Source organism: Prionailurus bengalensis, chromosome A2 (genome assembly GCF_016509475.1).
Source record: "Prionailurus bengalensis isolate Pbe53 chromosome A2, Fcat_Pben_1.1_paternal_pri, whole genome shotgun sequence".
Lineage (NCBI taxonomy): Eukaryota > Metazoa > Chordata > Mammalia > Carnivora > Felidae > Prionailurus > Prionailurus bengalensis.
In genome coordinates this window covers 36,292,396-36,303,620 of record NC_057348.1, presented here as the reverse complement: position 1 = coordinate 36,303,620, position 11,225 = coordinate 36,292,396, and the positions used below count along the sequence as shown (strand labels likewise).

General features: G+C 43.9%; 1 protein-coding gene across 1 annotated transcript in view; it reads left to right on the top strand.

Moving 5' to 3' along the window:
* Positions 1–561: 561 nt before the first annotated feature.
* The window catches only part of TAFA4 (TAFA chemokine like family member 4), a 178,080-nt gene continuing 167,416 nt past the window's right edge, over positions 562–11,225 (top strand). Inside the window, exon 1 of the mRNA XM_043587900.1 lies at positions 562–889. The gene's annotated coding sequence lies outside the window, so the exon portion shown is untranslated. The remainder of the gene's footprint in view (positions 890–11,225) is intronic.

The window sequence follows — 11,225 nt, the reverse complement described above, 5'->3', positions numbered from 1 at the left end:
AAAACGAATACTATTGACATGTGACAGATGGTTAGCGTTACTTCAGTCGGGGAAGGTTCAGCACGGAGTGCGAGTCAAAGAAGTCTTAGTCGTACTTTTGTAATTTTTAAAATAACAAAGTATTCCGTTATTGACATGTGCGCGGATTTTCCTCCTCTCCCACGCAAGCAAGTTACATAAGAAGCCGGATTAGTGATGCCTGCGCTACGCTCTGGGCCGCCAAGGAAGCCTGTCTGCGAAGTGTTTCGGGTCTCCGGACGCAGATACCGTGCGTGGGGATTGTTTTGCATTGGGAGCCGAACCCTAAAGTCCTCTCCCTCATGCAGGGCTCCCGCGGCTCCAGGTATTCGGAAAGAATACCTTTCCCCGGCACCCGCGGAGCGGTGGCCACAGCGAGGCGCTCAGGAGAGGCGCTGCTAGGCGAGCGGAGGCGAGTCGGGGGCGGTACGGGGCCGGGGGGTGGGGGGTGGGGGGACGAGGGCCGGCCCACGTGGACCACCGGGCCGGGCGGGGGAAGGGGCGGCCGCCGGCCCGGCCAATCAGCGCGGCCCGCGATGGGCCGGCCTCTCCCGGCCCGCGCGCCTGCCGGCTCCGCCCTGCACTGCTCTCTGCGCGCGGCCCGGACGGGGCGCACGGAGCCGGCGTGCGGCTGCTGCCGGACCCCAGGAGGGGAGTCGTGCCCGCGCTTCTACGGTCGCTGCTTTTCTGCGGCAGTTTCGGACTTGCCTTCGGAGAGACGTGGGAACTTTCACGGACAGCCTGCGGAGGTGCTGGGCCACTCCCTGGGCGCCCGCGGGGAAGTGGCGCGGTGAACGTCCTCCGGCTTCTGTGCGGAGATCCGTGCCTCGTCCTGGGCCCGGCCGCCGGACTTGGCTGCGGCTCTAGTCAAGTAAGAAGGTTTGGGAGCTGAAAGGACAGGGCGGGAAGGTGGGGTTGGGGTGGCTCTGGATCCAGTGCTCAGCCTCTGCCTCGTGGGTAGCAGCTGCCTCTCGGGCTGATACCGGCTTGACTCGGCTCCGGGCAGCACCCCGTCGCCCCCCCACCCCCCGCCCCCAACCCCGATGCTCTTTAGTGCGGGAGTGACCTCCTGTGCGGTGCTTGCCGTGCACCTCGAAGTTGGAAGCCGCGCTCCTGAGTGAGGGGATGCATGGCTGGGGCTGGGCAGCTGCATCTTGCAACTTCAGGGTTCGTGTCTGCCACTCAAGAGATCCCCGGGGAGCTCCTTGGGTGCGGGAAAGGCCACTTACGGATCGGTATGAAGAGGGCGAGGGTGAACTCGTGGTGAGCAATTGTTTTGCAGAAGCCGGCCTTGGGGTTCAACCCTTGGGTCTGAGCCGGGATCCTTATAGGAGCCAACGGGAGAGAGCAGGTTAGCCTACACCTGAAATCTTGGCTGTGAGGCTTTTGCTGGAAGGACTCAGCGTGCACCTGGCACGCGTCTTCCGGCTGAAGCGCTAAGCTTCCCGCCCATGTGGAAGCACTAAAAGCGGGTCTGGAAGTTCCGTCCCTTCCCGCCTTAGGCACCTCGGATTAGCCACCAGGGCAGAGTGTCTGCATTGCCTCCCCGCTTTTTTAAACGTTGTCTTGCATCATTTGCCCTGTCAATCCGCTCCTGGAAGGGAGAGCATATTTAACCCTAAACTCATGGCTTGGGAAGGATGAGAAGTGAAAAGCCGGATATCCCACATCTATGGGCAGCTGAAGCTAGACACGGTGCCACTGGATTTTCTCCTGAATCAGTATTTTCTCCTGAATCAGTGTTGTTTAACGTCTGGGGGTTCCACGGATGCCAGTGACAGCCTTAGGCAAGTCATGAGGCAACTCGCAGCAAGATGTACACGTACAGATTCATGGACTCACTGAGACCTACTCAAGTGCCCAAACTCCCCCCCTCCCCTGCCCCCAACCAGGATTTAAGGACCCCCCTTGGTGAAGCATCTGCATCGCTGTACTCTCTTCCCCTTTAACTTTTCTATGGCCGTCCCTCCAAGACTAGCAAGGTTGATGTGATGTGACAGGCAATCCCGGTGTGTGGGGATGGGTGTGTTCAAAGCCTTGGTCGGCTTCTTTCTCTAATACCCTTGGTATAGGGATTATCCACACCAACCTGAAAATTAAACCTGCACACCCAGACACCCACACTTGCCCAATCACAATATAATCAGTGTTTTACACTTGGTCATTCTTGAACAGATGTATGACTTAAAAAATTCAACAGCTCCCTGTGGGCTTTACAGTGAGAGGCATTTCTGCTAAGTTTGTAGTCATAAATCAGTGTGCAAGCCTAACACTTCCTTTGGATTGGAAATACAGATCTTAATAAGGCAGCAAGAGACAGTTTTCAGAATCATCATGACTAATAATGACTTATGTCCTCCCAAACTGACCGCGTGAGGAGGCATTGCTCATTTGTGCAAAAAGCTTTCTTCATATATGTGGACATTACTTGATCAATATTCTCATAAAGCTGTATTTCAAGGTTTCCTCCCTCAGTTCTGTCTCATTGTTCTGCTTTGCGTGACTTTTCTCTCTTCCCTCCGTGGCATCTTAACTACCCTTTGACGCTTTAACATTTACTATAAGGTTTTAAGTCACGATTTGACTTGGCCAGTTTTCCCTGTTAAAGAAAGTTGCTGTTCCCAGAAAAGCAATACCTGCTTGTTCACTTATTTTTGAATGACTTTAATTTCTTAAAACTTCTCTCTCTCTCTCTTTCTCTCACACACACACAACTTATAAATGTTTTTACTTAATTACTGAATATTTTTCATTGGAAGCAACATTTTCATATTTCTAGTGCTAGAATGTTCTAGGTCACTTGAATTTCAATATTTATTTTTTGCTTTTTTTAGAGATGTGTATTGTTTGATGACCTAGTTCCATTTAATCTAAAAAAAAAGTCTTTGTCCCCCCACCTCCTTTTCAGTGTCAAGTAACCTTTCTCTAATAGCTGCTTTTATCTGCACCTCCGTTTATTGTTACACTTAATATAATACTTTGTTATGTAAATGTTGTGTTGATGCATATGATATTAAAACTGCATTCACTGGGGATTAACCCATGGGGATGACATCATCACTAGCCAATCCTCTATCTGATTTGAACGTGCATTGACAAGAGTCACATTATCATATTGAGCAAGCGTTTGTACATCGTCTGTGATGAATAAGAGAAAGAGGGACATCATTTTGGCTCTTCCTAACTCTCAATTAGCTGCCCAGTTGGAGAGTTTTGGGGATTTCTATACTAAGAAGCTTAGCTTAATAAAATTAAGACTGCAGTTTATAGATCTCTTTACAATTTGCAGAGAAGTATGTTTTCCCCCCCTTCTGCCTTTTTCCTCTTTGGGAGTTTTTACCCTACATTTTGGCTCTAATTTCTGTACAGTAATGGAGAGACATCATGGTAACTGGCCTAGCCTGCTGAGATTTTTTTTCCTCAAGATAGATGGGACATCTATCCAACATTTAGATGATGATGGACTTATTTGTATACATGTGTGCATTTCATCCGATGTTGGATAAATACATCTGCTAAGATTAGCAAAATGACTTCAAGTCCTGAAGCCAATCCTGGATGACTGGGAGATCATACAGCGTACTTTATCCTAACTTGTTAGGGAGATACAGGATTGAGGGTGAGGGACAGGCAGTAGGGAAAGGATGTCCACAAAGGGATTGGTGACGTGATCTTGGCCACATTAATCACTTCATAAATACTTGTTTTGAAAACATTACTAGAAAAAGCTCACTTCCTTCCTTGAAGTCCTTGCTTACAGACATAGGCTTGAATTACACTTTGTAATTAACTTTGGCTTTCCATCTTTCTGATAGCTATTAGAAAAAGAAGTAACTCTTCCTGCTTTAGAGTTACTATTCAAACTAAATCCCATTTCTTCCATAAAGTCAGTTAAAAGGGCTCTTGTGCTTTTTTTTTTTTTTTTTTTACTTTTAAACATAAATTTAATTGCACCATCTGGTTTAAAGAAAGTCCCAAAAGCTCACAGAATTTTAAATCTGGAGAATACTTCAAGAGTTTAGTATTCTAAAAGATCAAGGCTACAAGGTGTTATGACTTCAGTCCACTACGGTGTAAAAAGAATTAGGATCCTAACTTCTGGCCCACTGTCCTTTCCTGACTTTTCCAATAAAGGCCTGCAGGGTGGTGTGGGGATGGTGGAAGGACCCCTCATTTCCGCTGTGTCTGCAGAGCCCAATCATGTCCCCTTCTTTCGCTTTCAAGGATCAGTTTGTTAGAATGTTATGCTGGTTGAGCCCAGCTCAAGAATTTGACAGCTGCAAGCTTGGGCCACTTTCAAGTAGCTGTCATGGTATCTGCGGTTACAAAAGAGACATTTAAGGGGAGGTGGCAGTGGAGGAAGATGGGGTAGCGTGACTCAATTTGGACCCGTTTGAGCACATAATAAGACACAGATGTTAAAATGACGACGAGCCATGATACAAGGCTTGAAAACTCAGAATATTAATTTATTGAGTGATAGTCTCCTCTTTCATAGTTTGTGCTTTTTAGTTGCTGTAAAACCAAACTGGTTATTTGGAATAAAACTCTGTTTTCTGGCATGGTTGTGAGTAATGATAATGGTGTTCTGCATTTGTGGAACACTTAATGTGTGTCAGGTGTAGAATGTTGATGGTAATGAAACATCCTGGTTAATAAATGGCTTTCTCTATATGGATGAACTACTGATTTTCAAAGAGTCATGAATCTAAAACCGTGTTGAATATTTTTTTTGTCACTCTTTTTAATTCAAAAGGTGTCAGGATCTTACAAGTAGCAAGCAAGTCATTAGCATGAGCATAAATAATTTTAATTCAAAAGTATGGTGGTGTCAGATATTAGGGAGTTCTTGTTAATAAAATGTTAATGAAATGGCAAATAAAAATATGCTGTGTTTAGGAAGATAGATAGTAAAGATGTGGCTAATTTGTCTCCTTTCATAAGATTGTAGTATTGCTCATGCAGAAGAATAAAATATCTCCTTTAGAAAGACACTCTAGTATTTTTCTTTTTCTTTTTTTTTTAACATTTATTTATTTTTGAGAGACAGAGAGAGGCAGAGCATGAGCAGGGGAGGGAGAGAGAGAGAGGGAGACACAGAATCTGAAGCAGGCTCCAGGCTCTGAGCTCTTTGTTAGCACAGAGCCTGATGTGGGGCTTGAACCCATGAACCGCAAGACCATGACCTGAGCTGAAGTTGGATGCTCAACTGACTGAGCCACCCAGGTGCTCCATAGTATTTCTTATAAAATAGAAAAAAAAAAAACAGTAGGCCTTTACAAATATTTATTTTTATTTTTTATTTTTTGAAGTCTATTTATTTATTTAGAGAGAGAGCAAGCAGGGAGGGGCAGAGGGAGGGAGAGACAGAACCCCAAGCAGGCTCTGCACTGACAGTACAGAGCTGGACACAAGGCTTCAGCCCACGAACCGTGAGATCATGACCAGAGCTGAGACCAGAAGTCAGATACTTAATCAAGTGAGCCACCCAGGCACCCCCTAGGCTTTTTCTTCTTTTTTAATAAAAATATGGCATTGCAGAAAACAGTAGTCTATTTTGATTTTTTTTAGTGCTGTAAGTTCATTTCAAATTAGAAAGCAATTCAACATTTCTATAGCATTTTACTTGTCTTAACTAAAGGTGGAACTGTCCAAAGCCAGTTATTATTAGTTTTTTAAATGACAATTGCACCTGCTTGAATTCTGTTTCATATTTATGCCACATGTCCCAAAGTATTCTCTGAAAATTCACAGTTTTATTCCTTTTGCTTAATGAATCATGAAGACATCGATGAGACTTTGGTATATCGTGGGCACTTCCCTGTGCATCACGGGTCCTAAAACTGAGACTTTAGGCACAGAGTCTAAAATAATCCAAGAAAGTTTCCAGGAAGGAAGAAACTTAAAGACCATCTAGGGCAGCGGTTCTCAACTGGGGGCAATTCTGCTCCATCAGGGACATTTGCCAAGGTCTGGAGACATTTTTGGTTGCTACAACCAAATTAGATAGGTCTCTAGCAGGTAGAAGCCTGGGGTGCTGCTAAACTTCTGCTAATGAATGGGGCACTCCCACAACAAAGAACTCTCTGGCTCAAAATGTTGGTAGTGCTGAGGTGGAGAAACTCTGATCCAGGTCAAGTTTTGGGGCCCAGACCAGTGAAAGGGCTTATCCAATGTCCCTAGCTCCCTATTTCGGGCAGGGTACTGAGGTCTGAGGTGTCTAATGCAGAAGCTAGGATTCTTGCTGTTGCTCTAGCCTTCTGGTTTGAAGATGTCTTTTCAATTTCTTTAATTTGTAAAGATAATGCATGTTTGGGGTAGAAAAATCAAACACTGTAAGAGAGTATAAAAAGGAAAGTGAAAAATGAACCCAGTTTTGCCATCGAGAAAATACCTTTTCATATTTCAATAAACCTATTTCCATTTCCCTCCTTGTGCCTTTATCCACATATAGACGTTTAGATCAAATCATTTTAGATAAATGAGGCCATATATCATATAATCTGTACTTGGCAAAGGGCCACTGGCAGGCCTTTGGTGAAACCATGGCGGGGGAAAGAGACTGTTGACATCCATGCAGTCAGGTGAAATGCCCTTGATTAGGAAGACTTTCTGTGCAGTGATGGCTGTTTATCTGCATTCGTGTAAGACTCAGATATACTCTGGAGCCATTCTGGGAAGGATGACAATTCAGTGAAGAGAGCTAGAGGACATTCTTTTTCATGGCTGTGTGTTTTTCTATGTAAAATTTCATCTTCCTCCTGGTCATAAAACACTCAGAGTCAAAAAGCAATTTTGAGTTTCTTTATGATGCATTCCTCTTCGTCAGAGACGGCAAGTTTCATAATGTGAGTGTTGGAAAAAGTCCTTCTGTTCAAATTTTTTTTTGATTGGTGTCTAGTTTAAGATTAAAAAAAATTTTTTTTTAACATTTATTCACCTTTGAAAGAGAGAGAGGGAGAGGGTGCTCGAGCATAAATGAGGGAGGGCAGAAAGAGAGGGAGACACAGAGTCCGAAGCAGGCTTCGGGCTCTGAGCTGTCAGCACAGAGCTTGACGCAGGGCTCGAACCCACGAACCACAAGATCATGCATGACCTGAGCTGAAGGCGGTCACTTAACCAACTGAGCCACCCAGGCACCCCTCAGTTTAATATTTTAAGTAGTTTGCAAGCCAGAAATTTTTTATACAGTGGGGCGTTTAATTAAGGCAGTCCCAAAATATATTATTGGGGTGAATTCTCTGCATGTATCAGTGGGGGCAACAATTCACTGGGGCCTGCAATCTCCGTGACTATTTAAATCATTTGGCAGCTCTTGCAGAAGCAGCCAGATTGTAATGTAAACATCTGTTACCTTTTCTCTGCTTTCAGAACTGATTATGCAACCCGGCTTCACATCGGAGACACACAGCTTTCTTCATCTATATTTTTGGATTAATTCCTTCTCGACACACACACACACACACACACACACACACACACACATCCACGGACACAAATCAAAAGAGCCATAAAATTGGTTACCATGGACCCAGTCCTCCCAGGATAAAACTCACATCTTCACCCTCTGTCCTGCTCTTTGCAGACCCTTGGATCTGCTCGGGAGCACGGAGCTCCATTAAGCAAGCTGGGGGATGGCTATGAGTCTGTCCCCCGGTACCGGTCTCAGTCTCCTTGTGTGCTGAATTTCCACTCACCTCAGCTGAGGGGATTTGGGAAATGAACTGGTTAACATTTAAACCTCCCCAGCAAAGCCACGTGGTACCAGCTAGTGTAGGGGTGGGTGAGAGCGGGCAAGGAGGCATTTGAATGGAATTGGACGTTAGATAACAAATGTCTCTTTCGCTAAAGTTTTCTGCTGGTATTTGCCACTGCTACGCTAGGGAATGTTTGTCAAATATTTGCTTTGTTGACCTTTCAAAAAATGATAGTAGCTACAATAGCTATCATTTGTTGAATAAGGATGTTGCTGGGTACTGCGCTGTTTTAAGAAATTGTGCTAAAATTGGGCCGCCTAGGTGGCGCAGTCAGTTAAGCATCTGACTTCGGCTCAGGTTATGATCTCCTGGTTCGTGAGTTCGAGCCCTGTGTTGGGCTCTGTACTGACAGAGCCTGGAGCCTGCTTCGGATTCTGTGTCTCCCTCTCTCTCTCTGCCCCTCCCCTGCTCACAGCCTGTCGCTCTCTCTCTAAAATAAGTAAACATTTAACAAATTGGGCTTAAATACAAATTACATCAGTTCACCTACTTTACCATTTTAATTTTTTTCTTTTTATTAAGATTTTATGTTTAAGTAATCTCTACCCCTAACGCAGAGCTTGAACACATGACCCCGAGATCAAGAGTCTTATGTTCTACTGCCTGAGTCAGCCAGGCGCCCTGCTGCTTAACCATTTTTAAGCGTGTAGTCCGGTGGTATTAAACATACGCATTGTTTTACAGCTGTCCCCACCATCCATCCCCGGAACTCTTTTCGTCCCGTAAAACTGAAACTCTGTGCCCCTTAAATAGTGGCTCCCCAGCTCTCTCCTCTCAGCCCCTAGCAGGTACATTCTACTTCCTACCTCTAGGAGTTTAACTGTCCCAGGTACCTCACTGAAGGAGAATCATGTATTTGTCTTTTTGGGCCTGACTTACTTCACTTTGCATTGTGTCTTCAAGGTTCATCCATGTTGTAATGTGTGTTGGAATTTCATTCCTTTTTAAGGCTGGGAAACATCACCTTTTGTTTATTCACCCATCGATGGATGTGTGGGTCACTGCTACCTTTTGGCCTCTGTGAATAACGCTCCCATGGACATGGCTCTACAGATATTTTTCTGAGTCTCTGTGTTCATTTCTTTTGGGTGTATATTCAGAAATGGAATTGGCGGATCATATGGTAATTCTATTCTTTAGTTTTTGAGGATCCGTCAGTATTGGTTTTCATAGAGGCAGTATCATTTTACTGCACTGAACATTTTTACTCACTATCTCATTTAATTCTCTCCCAAGCCCTCCATGGTAGAGAGCGTCATCATCTCCCTTCTGTGCACTAGGAAAATGAAGTACATTGGACGAAACCACACAGGAAGCTTGTGGCAGAGCCACGGCGTGAACCCAGGCAGTGTGGGAGAGCCAAAGCTCTTTCTAGGTGATTCATTTTTTCACTTCAAGAAAGATGACCTGAACACCTCCTGTGCATGGCCTGGGTGTGGTGGGGGTCTAGGAGATAAATAACAAATGTGTTGATTGCAAGAAGAAGCTCTGAAAGTCCTGATCTTACCACACTAGGAATTTGATTGAACTGCGGTGTTCTGTGAGTCACGCTCATTGTGAAATTGGTGTTTGATCAAAATAATAAGAGGCCGATAAATATCTACTGTGGTTATTTTGGCTGTTCATATTAGTGCTGCTTCAACTTCTCTGGCGATTAATAACCATGCAGCTCAGGGTTTTTAACATGCCATGCCAGTTTTTGTTTTTCGTTGGAGGTGGGGGTAGCCATGGATATAGACATTACAAGGAAATAATGGAGATGAAGATAAGCCTTAAGTAGGATCTGAGTGATGATTGCATTTTTATTTTACGGAGACAGTAGGCAGAAGACATTGGCGTCTTCCCCACCAAAAATACAGCTAAATGGAGTTCTTGCAAAAGAAGGCACGTTTGTCACTTTATAGAATTAACAATTGATCAGTTTTGTGGTTCCCGAGTCCTTTATAAGCACCCCATGTTTATTCATTATTGTGATTACACAGTCCAAGCAGCTCTGCTTGATGTGATGAGCAAAAAGCAAGACACTAAGGCATTTAAATACACTTGAAATTAACGTTTGCACAAATAGGTGTCTGATGGGGTATTCTAATTTGATTCTAAAGGCCTAGAAATAAGTCTGTGTCTAGGGGTGTCCTCCTGGGAATCCTAAGTCAGATGTGCGCAGTTCATTTGCAAGGTTTCTGTATTGTTTAAAAGGAAAATGGCAGTGTTTGGAACCTATCAGCCCTACGTCCTTTGTGGGTGACTAGAGGGAGCAGAGAACCAGTAAACGTGGCTGTTGATACTGGCCTTGCATACTGGGTTACCCTTTAGGATGGAGAGGCAAGCTGTAGGTTCCTGGTAACAGGGGAAAAGTCAGCTTGTCTGGATATATACTCGAACAAAGTACACTAATCATCCTACAGAAGTATTAATCAGAGAAGGAAAATACTCCTCAAGTCTGAAAGTTAAGGTCACCCTGAGAAAAAGGACTGGCAGAATTCCTAGAAAGCTCTGTTTCTTCAAGACATTTTGGTTCCAAATTTACTCTCTTCACATTTACAAAAGACTCATGATCCCAAGTGTAAACTCCGTTTCTAGTTTGATGTGCAAATATTTCTGAACCATAGCATAAATAGACATGAACTTACAAGCAGTTGACTACATCCATACACAAGTTTCAAAGTCCTCATTTACTTAGAAGTAAGTAACTAGGAGAGAATATAGGGTTTATGCTGATGGCAAATTTTTTTTTGTCCTCTGAACATACTGGATTTAAGAAATCTATTTCATGTTATCAATCTTGTTTGGTATGCCAGTATCCCAATTCTAATCTTACTGCAATTCTTTTTATTAAAGTATAATAGACACACAATGTTACATTGGTTTTAGGTGTAAGACATAGTGATTTAATAAGTCTATGCCTTACGCTATGCTCATCACAAGTGTAGCTACCCTCTGTTACTATAAAAGTTACAGTAGCATTGACTATATTCCCTATGCTGTATCTTTTAGCCCGTGACTTACTCCTTACAAAACTGGAAGCCTGGATTTCCCACTCCCCTTCATCCATTTTGCCCATCCCCCAAGCCCCCTACCCTCTGGCAGTCATCACTTTGTTCTCGGTATTTAGGGATCTCTTTCTGCTTTTTGTTTGTTTGTTTTTTAGATTCCACGTATAAGTGAAATCATATGGCATTTGTCTTTCTCTGTCTGACTTACTTCACTTAGCATAATACCCTTTTAGGTCCATCTGTGTTGTCACAAATGGCAAGATCTCATTTTTTTTTTTATGGCTAAGTAATATTTCATTGTGTGTGTGTGTGTGTGTGTGAGAGAGAGAGAGAGAGAGAGAGAGACAGACAGACAGACAGACAGACATCTGTATTCCTTCTTTAGTCATCCTATTGATGGACGCTTGGGTTGCTTCCATATCTTGGCTATTGTAAATAATGCTTCAATAAACATTAA